Source organism: Lissotriton vulgaris, chromosome 12 (assembly GCF_964263255.1).
Source record: "Lissotriton vulgaris chromosome 12, aLisVul1.2, whole genome shotgun sequence".
In the NCBI taxonomy this organism is placed as follows: domain Eukaryota; kingdom Metazoa; phylum Chordata; class Amphibia; order Caudata; family Salamandridae; genus Lissotriton; species Lissotriton vulgaris.
In genome coordinates, this window is record NC_141700.1 from 6,776,064 (window position 1) to 6,800,076 (window position 24,013).

The window sequence follows — 24,013 nt, forward strand, 5'->3', positions numbered from 1 at the left end:
TACAGGAGGCTGCGGCGTGAAACCTGCGTAGGAGCAGCAGGGACACGGAGAGGGCTGCACAGCACACCTGAGCGGAGACACACAAACACCACCCACAGAAGGCTGCGGCGTGACACCTGCGTGGGAGCAGCGGGGACACGGAGAGGGGTGCACAGCACACCTGAGCGGAGACACAAACACCACCTACAGAAGGCTGCGGTGTGACACCTGCGTGGGAGCAGCGGGGACACGGAGAGGGGTGCACAGCACACCTGAGCGGAGACACACAAACACCACCTACAGGAGGCTGCGGCGTGACACCTGCGTGGGAGCCGCTGGGACACGGAGAGGGGTGCACAGCACACCTGAGCGGAGACACACAAACACCACCTACAGGAGGCTGCGGCGTGACACCTGCGTGGGAGCAGCGGGGACACGGAGAGGGGTGCACAGCACACCTGAGCGGAGACACACAAACACCACCTACAGGAGGCTGCGGCGTGACACCTGCGTGGGAGCAGCGGGGACACGGAGACGGGTGCACAGCACACCTGAGCGGAGACACAAACACCACCTATAGAAGGCTGCGGCGTGACACCTGCGTGGGAGCAGCGGGGACACGGAGAGGGGTGCACAGCACACCTGAGCGGAGACACACAAACACCACCTACAGGAGGCTGCGGCGTGACACCTGCGTGGGAGCAGCGGGGACACGGAGACGGGTGCACAGCACACCTGAGCGGAGACACACAAACACCACCTACAGGAGGCTGCGGCGTGACACCTGCGTGGGAGCAGCGGGGACACGGAGAGGGGTGCACAGCACACCTGAGCGGAGACACAAACACCACCTACAGGAGGCTGCGGCATGACACCTGCGTGGGAGCAGCGGGGACAAGGAGAGGGGTGCACAGCACACCTGAGCGGAGACACAAACACCACCTATAGAAGGCTGCGGCGTGACACCTGCGTGGGAGCAGCGGGGACACGGAGAGGGGTGCACAGCACACCTGAGCGGAGACACACAAACACCACCTACAGGAGGCTGTGGCGTGACACCTGCGTGGGAGCAGCGGGGACACGGAGAGGGGTGCACAGCACACCTGAGCGGAGACACACAAACACCACCTACAGGAGGCTGCGGCGTGACACCTGCGTAGGAGCAGCGGGGACACGGAGACGGGTGCACAGCACACCTGAGCGGAGACACACAAACACCACCTACAGGAGGCTGCGGCGTGACACCAGCGTGGGAGCAGTGGGGACACGGAGAGGGGTGCACAGCACACCTGAGCGGAGACACACAAACACCACCTACAGGAGGCTGCGGCGTGACACCTGCGTGGGAGCAGCGGGGACATGGAGAGGGGTGCACAGCACACCTGAGCGGAGACACACAAACACCACCTACAGGAGGCTGCGGCGTGACACCTGCGTGGGAGCAGCGGGGACACGGAGAGGGGTGCACAGCACACCTGAGCGGAGACACAAACACCACCTACAAGAGGCTGCGGCGTGACACCTGCGTAGGAGCAGCGGGGACACGGAGAGGGGTGCACAGCACACCTGAGCGGAGACACAAACACCACCTACAGAAGGCTGCGGCGTGACACCTGCGTGGGAGCAGCGGGGACACGGAGAGGGGTGCACAGCACACCTGAGCGGAGACACACAAACACCACCTACAGGAGGCTCCGGCGTGACACCTGCGTGGGAGCAGCGGGGACACGGAGAGGGGTGCACAGCACACCTGAGCGGAGACATAAACACCACCTACAGGAGGCTGCGGCGTGACACCTGCGTAGGAGCAGCGGGGACACGGAGAGGGGTGCACAGCACACCTGAGCGGAGACACAAACACCACCTACAGAAGGCTGCGGCGTGACACCTGTGTGGGAGCCGCTGGGACACGGAGAGGGGTGCACAGCACACCTGAGCGGAGACACACAAACACCACCTACAGGAGGCTCCGGCGTGACACCTGCGTGGGAGCAGCGGGGACATGGAGAGGGGTGCACAGCACACCTGAGCGGAGACACACAAACACCACCTACAAGAGGCTGCGGCGTGACACCTGCGTGGGAGCAGCGGGGACACAGAGAGGGGTGCACAGCACACCTGAGCGGAGACACAAACACCACCTACAGGAGGCTGCGGCGTGACACCTGCGTAGGAGCAGCGGGGGCACGGAGAGGGGTGCACAGCACACCTGAGCGGAGACACAAACACCACCTACAGGAGGCTGCGGCGTGACACCTGCGTAGGAGCAGCGGGGACACGGAGAGGGGTGCACAGCACACCTGAGCAGAGACACAAACACCACCTACAAGAGGCTGCGGCGTGACACCTGCGTAGGAGCAGCGGGGACACGGAGAGGGGTGCACAGCACATCTGAGCGGAGACACACAAACACCACCTACAGGAGGCTGCGGCGTGACACCTGCGTAGGAGCAGCGGGGACATGGAGAGGGGTGCACAGCACACCTGAGCGGAGACACACAAACACCACCTACTAGAGGCTGCGGCGTGACACCTGCGTGGGAGCAGCGGGGACACGGAGAGGGGTGCACAGCACACCTGAGCGGAGACACACAAACACCACCTACAGGAGGCTCCGGCGTGACACCTGCGTGGGAGCAGCGGGGACACGGAGAGGGGTGCACAGCACACCTGAGCGGAGACACAAACACCACCTACAGGAGGCTGCGGCGTGACACCTGCGTGGGAGCAGCGGGGACACGGAGAGGGGTGCACAGCACACCTGAGCGGAGACACACAGACACCACCTACAGGAGGCTGCGGCGTGACACCTGCGTAGGAGCAGCGGGGACACGGAGAGGGGTGCACAGCACACCTGAGCGGAGACACACAAACACCACCTACAAGAGGCTCCGGCGTGACACCTGCGTGGGAGCAGCGGGAACACGGAGAGGGGTGCACAGCACACCTGAGCGGAGACACACAAACACCACCTACAGGAGGCTCCGGCGTGACACCTGCGTGGGAGCAGCGGGGACACGGAGAGGGGTGCACAGCACACCTGAGCGGAGACACAAACACCACCTACAAGAGGCTGCGGCGTGACACCTGCGTAGGAGCAGCGGGGACACGGAGAGGGGTGCACAGCACACCTGAGCGGAGACACAAACACCACCTACAGAAGGCTGCGGCGTGACACCTGCGTGGGAGCAGCGGGGACACGGAGAGGGGTGCACAGCACACCTGAGCGGAGACACACAAACACCACCTACAGGAGGCTCCGGCGTGACACCTGCGTAGGAGCAGCGGGGACACGGAGAGGGGTGCATAGCACACCTGAGCGGAGACACACAAACACCACCTACAAGAGGCTGCGGCGTGACACCTGCGTGGGAGCAGCGGGGACACGGAGAGGGGTGCACAGCACACCTGAGCGGAGACACACAAACACCACCTACAGGAGGCTGCGGCGTGACACCTGCGTAGGAGCAGCGGGGACACGGAGAGGGGTGCACAGCACACCTGAGCGGAGACACAAACACCACCTACAGAAGGCTGCGGCGTGACACCTGCGTAGGAGCAGCGGGGACACGGAGAGGGGTGCACAGCACACCTGAGCGGAGACACACAAACACCACCTACAAGAGGCTGCGGCGTGACACCTGCGTAGGAGCAGCGGGGACACTGAGAGGGGTGCACAGCACACCTGAGCGGAGACACAAACACCACCTACAGGAGGCTGCGGCGTGACACCTGCGTAGGAGCAGCGGGGACACGGAGAGGGGTGCACAGCACACCTGAGCGGAGACACAAACACCACCTACAGGAGGCTGCGGCGTGACACCTGCGTGGGAGCAGCGGGGACAAGGAGAGGGGTGCACAGCACACCTGAGCGGAGACACACAAACACCACCTACAGGAGGCTGCGGCGTGACACCTGCGTGGGAGCATCGGGGACACGGAGAGGGGTGCACAGCACACCTGAGCGGAGACACACAAACACCACCTACAGGAGGCTGCGGCGTGACACCTGCGTGGGAGCAGCGGGGACACGGAGAGGGGTGCACAGCACACCTGAGCGGAGACACAAACACCACCTACAGGAGGCTGCGGCGTGACACCTGCGTAGGAGCAGCGGGGACACGGAGAGGGGTGCACAGCACACCTGAGCGGAGACACAAACACCACCTACAGGAGGCTGCGGCGTGACACCTGCGTAGGAGCAGCGGGGACACGGAGAGGGGTGCACAGCACACCTGAGCGGAGACACAAACACCACCTACAGGAGGCTGCGGCGTGACACCTGCGTGGGAGCCGCTGGGACATGGAGAGGGGTGCACAGCACACCTGAGCGGAGACACACAAACACCACCTACAGGAGGCTGCGGCGTGACACCTGCGTGGGAGCAGCGGGGACAAGGAGAGGGGTGCACAGCACACCTGAGCGGAGACACACAAACACCACCTACAGGAGGCTGCGGCGTGACACCTGCGTAGGAGCAGCGGGGACACGGAGAGGGGTGCACAGCACACCTGAGCGGAGACACAAACACCACCTACAGGAGGCTGCGGCGTGACACCTGCGTGGGAGCAGCGGGGACAAGGAGAGGGGTGCACAGCACACCTGAGCAGAGACACACAAACACCACCTACAGGAGGCTGCGGCGTGACACCTGCGTGGGAGCAGCGGGGACACGGAGAGGGGTGCACAGCACACCTGAGCGGAGACACAAACACCACCTACAGGAGGCTGCGGCATGACACCTGCGTGGGAGCAGCGGGGACAAGGAGAGGGGTGCACAGCACACCTGAGCGGAGACACAAACACCACCTATAGAAGGCTGCGGCGTGACACCTGCGTGGGAGCAGCGGGGACACGGAGAGGGGTGCACAGCACACCTGAGCGGAGACATAAACACCACCTACAGGAGGCTGCGGCGTGACACCTGCGTGGGAGCAGCGGGGACACGGAGAGGGGTGCACAGCACACCTGAGTGGAGACACACAAACACCACCTACAGAAGGCTGCGGCGTGACACCTGCGTGGGAGCAGCGGGGACACGGAGAGGGGTGCACAGCACACCTGAGCGGAGACATAAACACCACCTACAGGAGGCTGCAGCGTGACACCTGCGTGGGAGCAGCGGGGACACGGAGAGGGGTGCACAGCACACCTGAGTGGAGACACACAAACACCACCTACAGAAGGCTGCGGCGTGACACCTGCGTGGGAGCAGCGGGGACACGGAGAGGGGTGCACAGCACACCTGAGCGGAGACATAAACACCACCTACAGGAGGCTGCAGCGTGACACCTGCGTGGGAGCCGCTGGGACATGGAGAGGGGTGCACAGCACACCTGAGCGGAGACACACAAACACCACCTACAGGAGGCTGCGGCGTGACACCTGCGTAGGAGCAGCGGGGACACGGAGAGGGGTGCACAGCACACCTGAGCGGAGACACACAAACACCACCTACAGGAGGCTGCGGCGTGACACCTGCGTAGGAGCAGCGGGGACACGGAGAGGGGTGCACAGCACACCTGAGCGGAGACACACAAACACCACCTACAGGAGGCTGCGGCGTGACACCTGCGTAGGAGCAGCGGGGACACGGAGAGGGGTGCACAGCACACCTGAGCGGAGACACACAAACACCACCTACAGGAGGCTGTGGCGTGACACCTGCGTGGGAGCAGCGGGGACACGGAGAGGGGTGCACAGCACACCTGAGCGGAGACACACAAACACAGAAAAACACACCAAGCACAAACACCACCTATATGGAGAGTGGGGTACACAGCACAGTCACTGACAGCAGACACACAAGAAACACATCTAACAAGTCCTTAAGAGCACAAGTCCGTGGAGAACACTATACCACAGCCAATGGCACTGGGTGTGTTCTGGGGCAGCGGCCCGCCCTCCCTAGAGGGCTCCAGCACACACCCCGACCCCAGTCTGCAGGCTGGGACAGGGCAGGCTTTGGATGGGACGGACTCTGGGACAGGGAGACACTGATTCTCGGACAGGAGACAGCAGACACCTGGACAGGGAAGCACAGACACAGGGCAAGTAAACAAACTCTGCGGCAGAGAAGCCGATTCCGCGGATGCAAAAGAAAGCCACGGAGCAAGGAGAACAGGACACTGGGACAACAAGACCATCACCCAGGGGCAGGGAAGGTCAGAGTCCGAGATAGGGAGGCCCGGGCACTGGGGCAGAGACACCCAGACCCAGGGAGGCCCAGGCACTGGGACAGAGACCCACACCCAGGGAGGACCAGGCACTGGGACAGAGACCCACACCCAGGGAGGCCCAGGCACTGGGACACAGAGACCCACACCCAGGGAGGCCCAGGCACTGGGTCAGAGAGACCCACACCAAGGGAGGCCCAGGCACTGGGACAGAGAGACCCACACCGAGGGAGGCCCAGGCACGGGGAGAGAGAGACCCACACCCAGGGAGGCCCAGGCACTGGGACAGAGAGACCCACACCCATGGAGGCCCAGGCACTGGGACAGAGACCCACACCCAGGGAGGCCCAGGCACTGGGACAGAGACCCACACCCAGGGAGGCCCAGGCACTGGGTCAGAGAGACCCACACCAAGGGAGGCCCAGGCACTGGGACAGAGAGACCCACATCCAGGGAGGCCCAGGCACGGGGAGAGAGAGACCCACACCCAGGGAGGCCCAGGCACTGGGACAGAGAGACCCACACCCAGGGAGGCCCAGGCACTGGGACAGAGACCCACACCCAGGGAGGCCCAGGCACTGGGACAGAGACCCACACCCAGGGAGGCCCAGGCACTGGGACAGAGACCCACACCCAGGGAGGCCCAGGCACTGGGACAGAGACCCACACCCAGGGAGGCCCAGGCACTGGGACAGAGACCCACACCCAGGGAGGCCCAGGCACTGGGACACAGAGACCCACACCCAGGGAGGCCCAGGCACTGGGTCAGAGAGACCCACACCAAGGGAGGCCCAGGCACTGGGACAGAGAGACCCACACCCAGGGAGGCCCAGGCACTGGGACAGAGACCCACACGCAGGGAGCCCCAGGCACTGGGACAGAGACCCACACCCAGGGAGGCCCAGGCACTGGGACAGAGACCCACACCCAGGGAGGCCCAGGCACTGGGACATAGAGACCCACGCCCAGGGAGGCCCAGGCACTGGGGCAGGGACACCTACACCCAGGGAGGCCCAGGCACTGGGACAGAGACACCCACACCCAGTGAGGCCCAGGCACTGGGACAGAGACTCACACCCAGGGAGGCCCAGGCACTGGGACAGAGACCCACACCCAGGGAGGCCCAGGCACTGGGACAGAGACCCACACCCAGGGAGGCCCAGGCACTGGGACAGAGAGACCCACACCCAGGGAGGCCCAGGCACTGGGACAGAGATCCACACCCAGGGAGGCCCAGGCACGGGGACAGAGACCCACACCCAGGGAGGCCCAGGCACTGGGACAGAGACCCACACCCAGGGAGGCCCAGGCACTGGGACAGAGAGACCCACACCCAGGGAGGACCAGGCACTGGGACAGAGACCCACACCCAGGGAGGCCCAGGCACTGGGACAGAGAGACCCACACCCAGGGAGGCCCAGGCACTGGGACAGAGACCCACACCCAGGGAGGCCCGGGCACTGGGACAGAGACTCACACCCAGGGAGGCCCAGGCACTGGGACAGAGACCCACACCCAGGGAGGCCCAGGCACTGGGACAGAGACCCACACCCAGGGAGGCCCAGGCACTGGGACAGAGAGACCCACACCCAGGGAGGCCCAGGCACTGGGACAGAGACCCACACCCAGGGAGGCCCAGGCACTGGGACAGAGACCCACACCCAGGGAGGCCCAGGCACCGGGACAGAGACCCACACCCAGGGAGGCCCAGGCACTGGGACAGAGAGACCCACACCCAGGGAGGACCAGGCACTGGGACAGAGACCCACACCCAGGGAGGACCAGGCACTGGGACAGAGACCCACACGCAGGGAGGCCCAGGCACTGGGACACAGAGACCCACACCCAGGGAAGCCCAGGCACTGGGTCAGAGAGACCCACACCCAGGGAGGCCCAGGCACTGGGTCAGAGAGACCCACACCCAGGGAGGCCCAGGCACTGGGGCAGGGACACCTACACCCAGGGAGGCCCAGGCACTGGGACAGAGACACCCACACCCAGGGAGGCCCAGGCACTGGGACAGAGACTCACACCCAGGGAGGCCCAGGCACTGGGACAGAGACCCACACCCAGGGAGGCCCAGGCACTGGGACAGAGACCCACACCCAGGGAGGCCCAGGCACTGGGACAGAGAGACCCACACCCAGGGAGGCCCAGGCACTGGGACAGAGACCCACACCCAGGGAGGCCCAGGCACTGGGACAGAGACCCACACCCAGGGAGGCCCAGGCACTGGGACAGAGAGACCCACACCCAGGGAGGCCCAGGCACTGGGACAGAGACCCACACCCAGGGAGGCCCAGGCACTGGGACAGAGACTCACACCCAGGGAAGCCCATGCACTGGGACAGAGACCCATACCCAGGGAGGCCCAGGCACTGGGACACAGAGACCCACACCCAGGGAGGCCCAGGCACTGGGCCAGAGACCCACACCCAGGGAGGCCCAGGCACTGGGACACAGAGACCCACACCCAGGGAGGCCCAGGCACTGGGACAGAGAAACCCACACCCAGGGAGGCCCAGGCACTGGGACAGAGACCCACACCCAGGGAGGCCCAGGCACTGGGTCAGAGAGACCCACACCCAGGGAGGCCCAGGCACTGGGACAGAGACCCACACCCAGGGAGGCCCAGGCACTGGGACAGAGACCCACACCCAGGGAGGCCCAGGCACTGGGACAGAGACCCACACCCAGGGAGGCCCAGGCACTGGGACAGAGACTCACACCCAGGGAAGCCCAGGCACTGGGACAGAGACCCACACCCAGGGAGGCCAAGGCACTGGGACAGAGACCCACACCCAGGGAGGCAGGCACTGGGACAGAGAGACCTACACCCAGGGAGGCCCAAGCACTGGGACAGAGACCCACACCCAGGGAGGCCCAAGCACTAGGACAGAGACCCACACCCAGGGAGGCCCAGGCACTGGGACAGAGACCCACACCCAGGGAGGCCCAGGCACTGGGACAGAGACTCACACCCAGGGAAGCCAAGGCACTGGGACAGAGACCCACACCCAGGGAAGCCCAGGCACTGGGGCAGAGAGACCCACACCCAGGGAGGCCCAGGCACTGAGACAGAGACCAGAGACCCACACCCAGGGAGGCCCAGGCACTGGGACAGTGACCCACACCCAGGGAGGCCCAGGCACTGGGTCAGAGAGACCCACACCAAGGGAGGCCCAGGCACTGGGACAGAGAGACCCACACCCAGGGAGGCCCAGGCACGGGGAGAGAGAGACCCACACCCAGGGAGGCCCAGGCACTGGGACAGAGAGACCCACACCCAGGGAGGCCCAGGCACTGGGACAGAGACCCACACCCAGGGAGGCCCAGGCACTGGGACAGAGACCCACACCCAGGGAGGCCCAGGCACTGGGTCAGAGAGACCCACACCAAGGGAGGCCCAGGCACTGGGACAGAGAGACCCACACCCAGGGAGGCCCAGGCACGGGGAGAGAGAGACCCACACCCAGGGAGGCCCAGGCACTGGGACAGAGAGACCCACACCCAGGGAGGCCCAGGCACTGGGACAGAGACCCACACCCAGGGAGGCCCAGGCACTGGGACAGAGACCCACACCCAGGGAGGCCCAGGCACTGGGACAGAGACCCACACCCAGGGAGGCCCAGGCACTGGGACACAGAGACCCACACCCAGGGAGGCCCAGGCACTGGGTCAGAGAGACCCACACCCAGGGAGGCCCAGGCACTGGGACAGAGACCCACACCCAGGGAGCCCCAGGCACTGGGACAGAGACCAACACCCAGGGAGGCCTAGGCACTGGGACAGAGACCCACACCCAGGGAGGCCCAGGCACTGGGACAGAGACCCACACCCAGGGAGGCCCAGGCACTGGGACACAGAGACCCACACCCAGGGAGGCCCAGGCACTGTGGCAGGGACACCTACACCCAGGGAGGCCCAGGCACTGGGACAGAGACACCCACACCCAGGGAGGCCCAGGCACTGGGACAGAGACTCACACCCAGGGAGGCCCAGGCACTGGGACAGAGACCCACACCCAGGGAGGCCCAGGCACTGGGACAGAGACCCACACCCAGGGAGGCCCAGGCACTGGGACAGAGACCCACACCCAGGGAGGCCTAGGCACTGGGACAGAGACCCACACCCAGGGAGGCCCAGGCACTGGGACAGAGACCCACACCCAGGGAGGCCCAGGCACTGGGACACAGAGACCCACACCCAGGGAGGCCCAGGCACTGTGGCAGGGACACCTACACCCAGGGAGGCCCAGGCACTGGGACAGAGACACCCACACCCAGGGAGGCCCAGGCACTGGGACAGAGACTCACACCCAGGGAGGCCCAGGCACTGGGACAGAGACCCACACCCAGGGAGGCCCAGGCACTGGGACAGAGACCCACACCCAGGGAGGCCCAGGCACTGGGACAGAGACCCACACCCAGGGAGGCCCAGGCACTGGGACAGAGACCCACACCCAGGGAGGCCCAGGCACTGGGACAGAGACCCACACCCAGGGAGGCCCAGGCACTGGGACAGAGACCCACACCCAGGGAGGCCCAGGCACTGGGACAGAGACCCACACCCAGGGAGGCCCAGGCACTGGGACAGAGAGACCCACACCCAGGGAGGACCAGGCACTGGGACAGAGACCCACACCCAGGGAGGCCCAGGCACTGGGACAGAGAGACCCACACCCAGGGAGGCCCAGGCACTGGGACAGAGACCCACACCCAGGGAGGCCCGGGCACTGGGACAGAGACTCACACCCAGGGAGGCCCAGGCACTGGGACAGAGACCCACACCCAGGGAGGCCCAGGCACTGGGACAGAGACCCACACCCAGGGAGGCCCAGGCACTGGGACAGAGAGACCCACACCCAGGGAGGCCCAGGCACTGGGACAGAGACCCACACCCAGGGAGGCCCAGGCACTGGGACAGAGACCCACACCCAGGTAGGCCCAGGCACTGGGACAGAGACCCACACCCAGGCACTGGGACAGAGAGACCCACACCCAGGGAGGACCAGGCACTGGGACAGAGACCCACACCCAGGGAGGCCCAGGCACTGGGACAGAGACCCACACGCAGGGAGGCCCAGGCACTGGGACACAGAGACCCACACCCAGGGAGGCCCAGGCACTGGGTCAGAGAGACCCACACCCAGGGAGGCCCAGGCACTGGGGCAGGGACACCTACACCCAGGGAGGCCCAGGCACTGGGACAGAGACACCCACACCCAGGGAGGCCCAGGCACTGGGACAGAGACTCACACCCAGGGAGGCCCAGGCACTGGGACAGAGACCCACACCCAGGGAGGCCCAGGCACTGGGACAGAGACCCACACCCAGGGAGGCCCAGGCACTGGGACAGAGAGACCCACACCCAGGGAGGCCCAGGCACTGGGACAGAGACCCACACCCAGGGAGGCCCAGGCACTGGGACAGAGAGACCCACACCCAGGGAGGCCCAGGCACTGGGACAGAGAGACCCACACCCAGGGAGGCCCAGGCACTGGGACAGAGACTCACACCCAGGGAAGCCCATGCACTGGGACAGAGACCCATACCCAGGGAGGCCCAGGCACTGGGACACAGAGACCCACACCCAGGGAGGCCCAGGCACTGGGGCAGAGACCCACACCCAGGGAGGCCCAGGCACTGGGACACAGAGACCCACACCCAGGGAGGCCCAGGCACTGGGACAGAGACCCACACCCAGGGAGGCCCAGGCACTGGGTCAGAGAGACCCACACCCAGGGTGGCCCAGGCACTGGGTCAGAGAGACCCACACCCAGGGAGGCCCAGGCACTGGGACAGAGACCCACACCCAGGGAGGCCCAGGCACTGGGACAGAGACCCACACCCAGGGAGGCCCAGGCACTGGGACAGAGACTCACACCCAGGGAAGCCCAGGCACTGGGACAGAGACCCACACCCAGGGAGGCCAAGGCACTGGGACAGAGACCCACACCCAGGGAGGCAGGCACTGGGACAGAGAGACCTACACCCAGGGAGGCCCAAGCACTGGGACAGAGACCCACACCCAGGGAGGCCCAAGCACTGGGACAGAGACCCACACCCAGGGAGGCCCAGGCACTGGGACAGAGACCCACACCCAGGGACACCCAGGCACTGGGACAGAGACTCACACCCAGGGAAGCCAAGGCACTGGGACAGAGACCCACACCCAGGGAAGCCCAGGCACTGGGGCAGAGAGACCCACACCCAGGGAGGCCCAGGCACTGAGACAGAGACCAGAGACCCACATCCAGGGAGGCCCAGGCACTGGGACAGTGACCCACACCCAGGGAGGCCCAGGCACCGAGGCAGGTAAGCTCAGACTCTGTGACTGAGAGAGCCACACACCTGGAGGTGCAAACATTGGCCCAAGGAAGCTCGGACCCCGGGGACAGGTAGTGAAGCTCAGATTGTGGGTCTGGGAATGATGAGCGCTGGGACAGAGGCATTGGGCAGGGAGACAGATGCCGAGCCACTGGAGGAGGACAGGAGCACGCCAATGCCCTGGGACAGAATGATGGGCACAAGAGGGAGACAGTGGGACAGTGACACAGATAAAGACCCTCCGGCAGGTTTCAAAGGCCAGACATGGGGAAAAGGCCCCGCCACGTTGTACCGTGCCCCCCACTCTCCAGAAACCCCCCCATTCATGTGGACAAGCTTCCTTCAGAAAGTCCCTCGCCTATGAGTGGCAGAAGTGGGACATACAAGTGCCACACAGGGTCACGGCTCTCCTCCAGATGCTGTGCTCTGCAGATGTGGCTTAGTGGTCAGAGCTGATGAGCTTTGAACATGGGGAGGCAGGTTTGAGTCCTAGCCATGGCACAACAACCGGTGATTCTGCCCAAATAACGAAACGGCCCTGTGCCTATAAACAATGTACGGTGGTCTGGTTCTGCTGTAAAGTGCTATCCTGCCCTTGGGCCAGGGTTGTGCTAGATAAATCTACAAAGCAGTGACACTGCCTGTTCTCCATAGCAGCTCTAGTGACTGACTGCAGGGACGCCAGGGGTTAGAGGCACCTCTCTCGCTTTATCCCGACTTTAAACATATCTATCTGAAAGAAACACATTAGTTATAGATTCCTTACCTTAGAATTACCCCCAGGCGTCAGACTGGATCCGAAAAGTTTTTTCGTCAGCAGTACCTCTGCGCGTCGGAAGGTGCCGTCGGTCGGCTCCTCGTCCGTCGTTAGCTTCTTGTTGCCGGGATGACGTTGCAGCAGCTACTCAGACGCAGCCCTCGTGCGCTGAAGTCAGTTCTTTCTTTTTCAGTGCCAGCCAGCGCAGATCTAGGAAGAGCGGTACCTCCAGTCACTTTTTGACTGACTTTTTATCGACTTTTGTCGACTTCTTTTTTGCGTCTTCGACTACTGGTGCACATGAATGCCCGGCTTCATGGCATGCGGTTCCTGTAACCAACTGATGTCGGTGACGGATCCACACCATGTGTGCCTCTTTTGCCTGGAGCGCGACCACGACCCCAAATTGTGCTCCGACTGCCGGTCGGTGGCGCCGAAGGCTTTGCAGGAGCAGTTCCGACAGATGCTTGAGCGCCGACAGTCGGCTCTGTGCTGTTCGAGGTCCTGATCGCGAGTGAGCTTGAGTGACCGGTCGTGGAGCCACCGCCATTCGTCCAAGTCATCGAAGTCTTCGCACTCAGGGTTGGGTAAATTGAAGCATAAAAAGAAGTCAAAGAAGCACAGTCTCTTAGACTTCTCGTCAGTCACCCGATATGATGAGGGATGCGGGTGGTCCCGCAGCTCCGCGTGCGGAGCCTGAAGAGTAGACTCTACGTTTCCCTCCCTTTCCGGGATCCGGAGCAACTCCCGCTCAGCTTCGTATGTTCTATGAGGCGATGCATGCCATCTTTGAGCGGCCCGGACCCGCTGGAGTGACATCGGGACCCGCAGAACTGGTTGGGGGCCAGGCCTTGTCCGCTGCTGGCTCAGGCACGGCGGACCCCCTTGCATCCAGGCCTGGATCCGGATTGGCGCCGGTTGACCTCACTACACCTCCGTCGGCGCCGCTTTCTCCGGCACCATTACCGCATTCGACGCCGGTCGGCCCTGCCTCCATCCTTACGTGGACCCGGAGCTGGAACGACGTCGACCAACACCGGATCCGGCACAGAGAGGGGTTTTTGTGCCCCTGTTCACCCCTGGGGTCCCCTTTCAGCCACATTGGCACCCAGATGATGAGGATTGGGAGGGGTCTTTGAGACCCTTTAGCTGATCAGATAGAATCTGAACAGGACTGGAGAGAGGAACTGGGGGAATGTCAGCGGTCTGGACACCTCCCCTGACCGTGGCATATTGTCTCCTCCTACCGTGGCTACGGAGGAGGGAGCTTCGTACGCAGTAGTGTTGTGCAGGGCAGCTGAGACTCTCAACCTCAAACTCCCTTCCATGGCAGTTAGGACTAACCTCCTGACAGAGGTGCTTCATCCGGTGGCGAGCTCTTCGGAGCCTCTGCTTCCGTGTAATGAGGCCCTCACTGACATCCTCTTGGGCACTTGCTCCAGGCCCAACACAGGGGCTCCCGTGGATAGGATGATCGCCAAACGTCACCGCCTGGCCCCAGGTGACCCCACTTTCCTTTCCCAACACCCCACCCCTGAGAGCTTGGTGGTCCAAGCCTCTACTTCCAAAATCTCGTTCCCTATCGCACCACCGGAAACTGAATCCAAGAAGCTGGACCATCTTGGCAAAAAGATTTTGCCTTCCGCCAGCTTAGGACTGCGGTCGGTAAACACTGCATGTCTCTTGGGCCGTTATTCCCACTCTGTGTGGGATACGGTTACCCAAATACTGCCTCAGTGCCTGGAGGAAGCCCAGACAGTGCTCTCCCAGGCTGTCACCGCTGGGAGAGATGCAGCGAAGTTTGCCATCCGTTGTGGCCTGGACATCGTCGACTCTCTGGGCAGGATCATTTCAACGTCGGTAGCGCTTCGTCGCTATGCCTGGATGTAATCAGCAGGCTTTCGGGGGATGTCCAGAACACTTTGATGGACATGCCCTTTGATGGCTGTCACACATCACATGTCACAGGCATCGGCCAAGTCCTTGGGCCTCTCCACCCGCCCCACGCAGTCTGCTTTTTGCCCCTATCGTGGCTACAGAAGTAGTGCCCCGCTACATCCCACCCAGAGCCACAGGCCGCAGCAAGTTACCCAACCTTTGGGCGGCCGGGGACGTGGGAACAACAGTTGTGGTTCTGGGGGGCAGTCCACCAACCCCCTCCCTCGGCAGCAGTTTTCCTAGTCCGAATTTTCAGGCCCATCAAACGCCAGTGGGCGGCAGGATTCGCCATCACCTCCCCCACTGGTGCACCATCACATCGGACAGGTGGGTTTAACATATTGTCCGAAGGGGGTACTCCCTCCCCTTCGAGACCACCCATTCATCCATGACACCGCAATACCACCGCATGTTGGAGGAACACCTGGCACTTCTCCAGCAGGAAGTTAGGCTCTTTTGGCCATTGGGGCCATCAAGCGCATTCCTGTCCCAGAAGTAGGTCGTGGTTGTTATTCCCACTACTTCTGGTCCCCAAGAAAGACAAGGGCCATCTTGGATCTCAGGAATGTCAACCGCTTCCTCCAGAAGGAGAAGTTCAAAATGTTGATGCTTGCTGAGGTCCTGTCTGCCCTCGAACCTGGAGACTGGATGGTAGCGTTGGACTTGCAGGATGCTTATTTCCACATCCCCGTTGTGCCGCCCCCCGGCATTACCTGCGGTTCACAGTAGGCCACAAGCATTTTCAGTTCACTGTGCTCCCCTTCAGCCTCACTGGTGCCCCTCGGGTGTTCACGAAAGTGATGGCAGTGGTCGCAGCTCATCTGCGCAGATCAGGGATTTCAGTATTCCCCTATCTCGATGACTGGCTGTTGAAGGCGGGATCGCCCCAGGCAGTCGCCTCTCACCTCCACACCAAGGCCGACCTCCTGTATTTGCTGGGGGTCTCCCTCAATGTGCCAAAGTCACACCCGATTCCCTCTCAGAAGCTCCTCTTCATCGGAGCAGTTCTGGACACAATGCAGTTTTGGGTCTATCCTCCCGAACAGTGAGCCGGGGATAATCAGGCTATGAGTCATGTCTTTCAGCCTCTGTCCCGGGTTTCGGTCAGACTGACCCGGAGGCTGCTGGGCCTCAAGGACTCCTGCTGGTCGATCATGCCAGGTGCGTATGCGAACTCTGCAGTGGGACCTGAAGTTCCAGTGGGCGCAGCATCAGCGAAATCTGTCCGATTGTGTCCAGATCTCAGAGGGTACTGCACGACAATTGCAGTGGTGGCTCACGAACCAGGATTGGTCAACAGTAGATCCCTCTCCCTTCCCCAACAGTGGTGACAGACGCATCTCTTGCGATGGGGCGGCCATATGGGAGAGGCGGAGATCAGAGGCCTCTGGACTCCGGCAGAGTCCAGGCTCCTTTATCAACCTTTTGGTGCTTCGGGTGATTTGTCTTACACTAAAAGCATCCCTCCCCTCTGTCCAGGGAAAAGTGGTGCAGGTGTTCACCGACAACACCACCGCCATCTGGTAATGCAAAAAACAGGGTGGGATCGTGGCCCCTTCGTCAGAAGGCTCACCTGGCAGGTTCCCTGAACGCCAGACCGGACAAACTCAGCTGCCGGTGCATGATGGATCACGCATGGAGTCTTCACTCGGACTTGGCGCCAGGTCTCTTTCGACAGTGGGGAGAGCCTTGGTTAGATCTATTCGCCACCGAAGAGAACGCGCAATGTAAGCAATTCTGCATATTGGAATTTCCAAAGCGGCACTCGCTCTGTGACGCTTTTCGTCGCGAGTGGAGCTCCGGTCTATTGTATACCTTTCCGCCTATACCACTTCTGCCCATCGCGCTGAAGATCAGGCGCAACCCGGCCCAAGTCATTCTTGTGGCTCCGGATTGGGCACGAAGAGTCTGGTATCCCAAGCTGATCAACATGGCATCGATCCTTCCATCAGTCTACCCCTTCGGGTGGAATGTTCTGTTTCAGCAGCAGGGGACGGTTCTCCACCCCAACCTGTCCAGCCTCCACCTCCTTGCGTGGAGATTGAGCGGCGGCAGTTGACGTCGTTTGACCTTCCTCCCAAAGTCTGCAATGTAATCTTGACAGCCAGGCGTCCCTCCACTAAGACGGTATTCGCCTGTCGGTGGAACAAATTTGTGGCATGGTACACAGCAAAAGCTGTGGATCCCCTCTCTGCCTTTCTTTTTGAGGTTCTCTTGTTCCTTCTTTTTTTGGCCCAGCAGGGCTCTGCTCTGGGCATTATCAAGGCCCATCTCTTGGCCATCTCTGCCTTCTTTCGGCTTCCAGATCAGCCTTCTCTTGTCAAGTCCCGAGTGGTAACTAGTTTTCTAAAAGGCATAACTCACCTCTTTCCTCCTATTCCTTCCGTTATGCCTCAGTTGGACTTGAATCTAGTTTTGACCTTTTTAATGTGCGCTCCCTTTGAGCCTCACCACAACTGTCCTTTAAGGCTTCTCACGCTTAAGACTGCCTTCCTAGTTGCCATCACCTCTGCCAGCAGGGTGAGTGAGTGCCAGGCTCTCATCTAAGCCTCCTTTCTAGTCTGTCCATCGGACAAAGTGGTTCTTAGAACCTGACAATCCTTCTTGACCAAGGTTGTCACTGCCTTTCACATCGGGCAGACAGTGGCGGCTGGTGACATTTGAAAGTGGCGAGGCGGAAACTGATAATGTTACTGCACTGTAGCGAGCTCGCGCAGCGAACGATCCCGAACCCCCCAAGGAGGGTTTGAGGGGATTTAAGGTTAATAAAGCAATTGTGAAAGTGCAGGTATTACATTATTAAAGAGCTGTCATATAACATTGGTAGCTGCTTATTCAGTATAACCAGGAGGTCGAGCAATTACATAAACGTAAGTGAATGGATGATCAACACGAATACAGGTTAACATAGGTTTATGTTCTTTGGTTTGTATAATACGTAGCAGTACTGAGCAAACATTCATATTTAACTGGGCTTACTTAAAGATTAAAACAACTGGCAGATGTACACACACAAAGCAACATTTGACAGCCGGAATAAGGAACAGTTGTAAATAGGTTCTGCCCACATACCACTAATGATGGTAACTGATGCAAAATCAAACCACTGTTCCAACTAGCTTATACAACCCCCCAAAAGCTTTACACAATCTCTCTGAATGCTTGTGCTTAAATAAGACCCCCGGCAAGTAAGGTCATTCTGCAATAGAAAGCCAACGAACTGGTTTTCCACTTAGTCATTCATTTACATTATTCCTCAATATTCTGAGGAAGGCTAGATCCTCAGTGGTATTCAACTCATCCTTCTTATGCTGTAAGATAGTGCACCCACATCCATCCGTATGCCACTATAATTCCTTTTTGCTCTATTAGATTTTGCCAGGTGTGACGTGCTAAAATCTAACATCGGCCACAGACTTTAGCACTTCTGGCAATTACCAGCTATTTAAACTTTTCAGAAATCAGAAGCCCACCCCTGCACAAACAGAAGGTTATCTGCAACCAAAGCAGTAACTCACCAAGATATCAGTAATAAAATAAAGTTATCACATTTGTGACCAGTATGTTATTCCCCATCCTTTGTAATAGGCATATTAACATTCTATACAACAATCTCTTTACCCTCAAAAGTTATTATACAATGCAGAATGTCTTTATAACAAAGAAAGCCAGAACAGACTTGCTATCACATTTGTCCTTGGGGCTTTGGGCCAATCTGTGACCTGCATGTTATGTGCTGTGTTTTGCAGTGGGCACATTGACGAGTCAAGCCTGTGGCCATACTGCACATTGTACACAAATCACCTCAGCAAGTTCATGTACCAACAGTCAATGTGTTGCTATTCTACTGGAACTTTTGGGCTATACAGTGTTTGCTGCAGTAGGAGCATTACCCTCATAAGATTTTTTTTAAAATGCTATCCGTCTGTAAACAAGCCAGAACAGATTTGCTGTTACATTTGCCCATGGTAGCAATGTTTTTTTAAAAAATGCATGAAGTGTCACTTTCTGAATAATTCATCCATTTCCAGTGCTGCTTACGGGACATGTCCATTGTGGAAGCACCAAAGCTCGGGTGCATAGTGCAGAGGTGTACCGTACGTTCTGCCACAGTGTGTGGAGGTGAAGAACATAAACTCCATGAAGCCTAAAATTGATACCTTCTATACTAAAGTATTATGGTAACTGTGGGCCCAGTAGATTTCAGTAATGGCAAAACAGTGCGTATGACACATTGAATACCTCCGGCTTAGTAGAATTAAGGATTATCAAAACCATTTGATCAAAGAATTGAAAAATGTGTATGGAAGAACAATCTGGAACCAGAGAACTTGTGCATTCAGCTGTGAACTGTTCATTCTAGTTGTGAAAAGCCATTCAAAAGGGGCGGGGGTAGGTGGGTGGATGGTGTTTCAAATGCTGTGGGATGGTTCAGTTGCAGTGGGAGTGAATACCCAAAGAAAGGATTGCATGTTTTTATTCTTCAACCATGCAGGCACATTTGGGAAACTGAAAGAGGGTTTATCAATCGGCTTGCCTGCCACCAGTACTTTAATACTCTACTCTGTTTTCCTATGTATAGGTGACTAAAAAAAGAATTGGAAAAAAAAGCAAAAAGACAGAACTTTTCCTATTTAAAATGTTATGTTATGATATTGAGTTTTATGTAGTGCTTGAATACCCGATGTCTTGGCGCTGCCTTGAGAAAGGACGAGTAAGCAAAGCCCAACTATTGGTTGAAAATCCACAACTATAAGGGCAAATATAAGAACAAAGCAGTTCACAAGTGGTTGGCAGCTGTCTAAAACATTCCAAAATGACTACAATAGCAGAGTCAGAAGTAAATCGAATACATGGAAAGTAGTCGCTCCTATCCCTTCCAGAATCGCTAAACGAGAACACATGGCCATAGTTTCTTTTTTCGTGGGAAAGGAACGTGTGAAGATATTGCTTCGAAAGCCTGCATTTTCATCGCACAGCCTGCCCGACACCGAACCCCAACCGGACCCCCAGCTATGCACAGCAGTGGATGCCAGAAGCCCCTGCTCGCCCCAGAAGCAGACTGATGGCAGCACTTGTCTACTGTAGAAGAGCCGAGGGCCGAGGCCTGTGTGCATAGTGCAGATGTGCACGTTCTGTCACAAGGTGTGGAGGGTGAAGCACACACTTGCATACCACTGTAGAAACGCTGCCTGTGAGGCATGTTTCCATAGTGCAGAGGTGCGTGCACCTAGGCCTGTGTGCATAGTGCAGAGGTGCAAGCTCAGTTATGTAGAATGGAACACATCGCTACTGTAGAAGAGCCGAGGCTTGTCACTTGTGCGCATACTAGTGCAGGGGCACACTCGGTCCCAAGGTGTGTGGGGACACTGGAGAACGCACGCACACCGTCACCGCCTACTGTAGCCTCATCATCATCATAATGACGGCGTCTTAGAACGATTAAGGATCGATTAACGAAACAAACAGATCAGTTTTTGCAATGTCATGATCTGATGATCATATAACTTACGTCACATGGGTGCGGGACGCAGTCCGGTCGTGCTAATCGATCACCGATGGTCCGGATGTAATCAGATGATCAGATCACCAGACAAGACAGTCACTGCAGATCACACGACTTACGCTGCTGCAGCAGTGCACATGCATGCAATCGCAAAGCTGCTTAAGCAGGCCCGTCCAGGCAGCAGGAGGTCCGAGTGAGTCCACACACGCAGGCAGTCACGACGAGCGCGCAGCACCATCCTTCTGCAGCAGCCAATCCTGGCGCAGCGTTAGCAGCGCCACTGCGCCAGGATTGGCTAAAGTGCAGACTGAAATCTGCCCATTTTGAGACCCGGGGCCCCGGGTCCATGCCTATCTATAGTGGTAGAGAGGGGGTGGGGGGGTGGGAGGTCTGAAGTGTGCGCATGCGTGGGCCAGTCGAAATCTCGACAACTCCGGCCTTTTGCATGCGCACGGCACTTGCAGTACGTTAGTGAGTCACCCTCTGCCTTCCCTGTGTGCTGCCTGCCTGTCACTCTGCGCAGCCCCACCCCCCACGGGCCGGCCCACTTCATTATGGATGCCCGATCCTGTCAGGCTTCTTCCGGGGCCTTGGTGCGCTCGGCGCTCCGATTTTTAATTGAATTGGAATTTGGTTTGGAAATTGGAAATAACATATTTTATTATGCAGTCCAGTCGGCGGTCGTCCAGGCTAGTGGGGCAACGCCCCAACGCCCCCAATGGACGCACCGCCACTGCGGGCAGACCATCACTTTGCCCACCTTCTTCCCACCTCCTTCGAAAGAGGAGGAGAGGCTCCACCGTCTGGACCCAAAACATGCGCTTTCCTTTTATCTGGATCACACCAAACAGTTCCGGATGGATGACCAGCTCTTTGTAGGGTACATGGGTGCCAATAGACGTTGGGCCATACACAAACAAACTATCTTCTGATGAGTCGTTTTGTGTATCAAGGCCTGCTATTCTCTGTCGAAGAAGGCGCATCCAGTGGGGCTGCGCGCTCATTCTACCAGGGCAATGGCAGCATCTACTGCTCTGGGATGTGGCGTTCCTCTCAATAAGAATATGATAGCGCTATTCCAACAGGGAACGACGTCCTCATAGAGCAATCAGAAAATAATGTTCCTTAATTTTCAAATCTTTTCAATAAAGTTTTATTCAAAAAGTTTCCTTTTGTTGATAAATTATGTTTTCTTCAATGTTATAATCATTTTAACAAAACAAACAATCGAACGCCCAATGCATTTCGGGCAATGTGCCCTTCTTCAGGGCCATAGTATTCTGTTGAGGACAAAAACACAAATGTGATACAATCGTCAAACCAACAAAAGTATCAAGCAAACATTTTTAAATAAACATTTTTAAATTGAGCATTTTTAAATCAGGTCTCTCACTTAGGGCGTCTTATATCCCTTCTCAGTACAGTATATGCAATTTCATCATTTGTGGACCCGTGAAAGAAAATCATTTAGACCTGTGAGTTGGTGGTGAAGGGGTGAGTAGAACCAGTATTGTGGCCAAATGCATTATATTATAAATATAGCGGAAAAACATGGTGTAGGAATTAATGAAATAAAAATTGTGGTACCTGGGTTGTAGTATCAGTTAACTCTTTGTAAAGGTGTTTTGAAAAATCGACCAGTAAATGACCTGCAAAGTATACATGATCACCAATTAGAACTATGATGGGTGATTACAAGTCAGAGTCTAGAATTGCAACATAGAGTGTTTACATACCGGTATCGACGACCGGCTTGTCGGATATTAGAATAGTTGATCGGTCGTATTTCTAAAATACACAAAATGTACCAAAAGTTTGAGGTTCCGTGACAATTGTAAGTGGTGTTTTCGACTCGCACGAATATGGTCGAGTCTGGTATCTATGAACCGCAAATGACGAGTTTAGTAAGTGTGCGCAGTTTCGCTGTGCTAACTTAAACCGTTCGTTTGTTATGTGGGTTTCTCATCTGTACCCACGGGTTCCATCTTAGATACGGCATCCATTTTGTCTCTTGCCCTCAAAGTAGCCAGCGAACGGACGATGTCCGCTTCGCGACCCTGGGACTCCCAAGATATTTGCGGAAGACACATGTTCTTTGTAAGTGTCTTTATGACGAGGGGGATGCTACTGTAAGGCAGATGGCGCTGCTCGAGGCTCATCTTGCCGCACGGACTTATTGTCTCAGCCGTGCATCTCATTAGGCACGTCCCTTTGATGCCTGTATCTCGTGTTTCCCGATACCTCCCCTTTCTACACCCTTTCTGATCTCCCCACTGTCTCCGTCTTCCTCTGCACCTGTCTTTGTTCCTATTTCGATCTGTTTTACTGCCGATTGGAATGCACTAATGTTGGGAAGATGGGTTTTTACAGTTGGGAACTACCAAATGTTTCCGCACTTATGTTCCGGACCTCATGTGTATCAAAGTGACCAAAGCGACCCCTCTGGGGATAATGGTGGGAACCGGGTTGTAAACTTTTGTGTGCCATGTTGTTTTATGGGTAAACACTGTATAAAAGGAGCGACCCACAGAACCAATTTGAAGCAGTCTCCCCGAACTACACTCGATGTACTTCCTGTGATTTCTGTGTTCCCTGCAGCAAATAAACCTTGAATCTTTGACGCCGAAGGAAGTGTCCCGTGTCTCTGTCATTCGTACGCCAGAGCAGGTTACCCACGAAGGTTTCAGGTGTTGTGCCCTGGCACCGCTGGGTCTTAAAGAACCCAGTCCTTCAGTTGGCGCCCAACGTGGGGCTGCATCAGTGGTACCGGTCCAAGCCCGACGATCGTGAGGAACTTCGTGTGAAATCTCCGAGGGAAGGTGCACTCCGCTTCATCGATCCTGTTGTCAAAATAAGTGGCCCGAAGACTTTTCCCGCGAAGATTCCCGCCTCCTGACGGCTGCGACGGACTGCTGCCCTGACTGTAGACCTGTTTTGGCGCCTGGCGTAGACCTTGGTATAGCGAGACGATTGACGGGCCTTCCTGGTGACGCCATCGATCTTTGAGTTAAGTATTTGTGGGTCGCTCCCAGAGTTCTTGGTTGTTGACACTTTAGCGAGTGTTTTTGTTGTTAACGCTGTGTGAGTGTTTTTGTCGATGACACTTTGCTAAGCGTACTTTGTTGTGTTGTTTGACGACTGCAGCCGCCAAAAACCGAGGGTTTTGTTCTTTGCTGGGACTTGGTAAATCCCGTAACCCTTGAAGTTTGTGAAACTCGGCTAGTGTGCAAGATGCCTGGTCGCAGTACTTTGTTTAGTTGTTTCAGGCCTTGTGGTACGGATTCCCGACTGGAGGACTCGTGTCCGATACCTCCGGTTGGAACTCCC

General features: G+C 58.5%; 1 pseudogene; it reads left to right on the forward strand.

The window, feature by feature from the left end:
• Positions 1–24,013, forward strand: part of LOC147673024 (uncharacterized) — a 57,299-nt pseudogene that overhangs the window by 21,413 nt on the left and 11,873 nt on the right.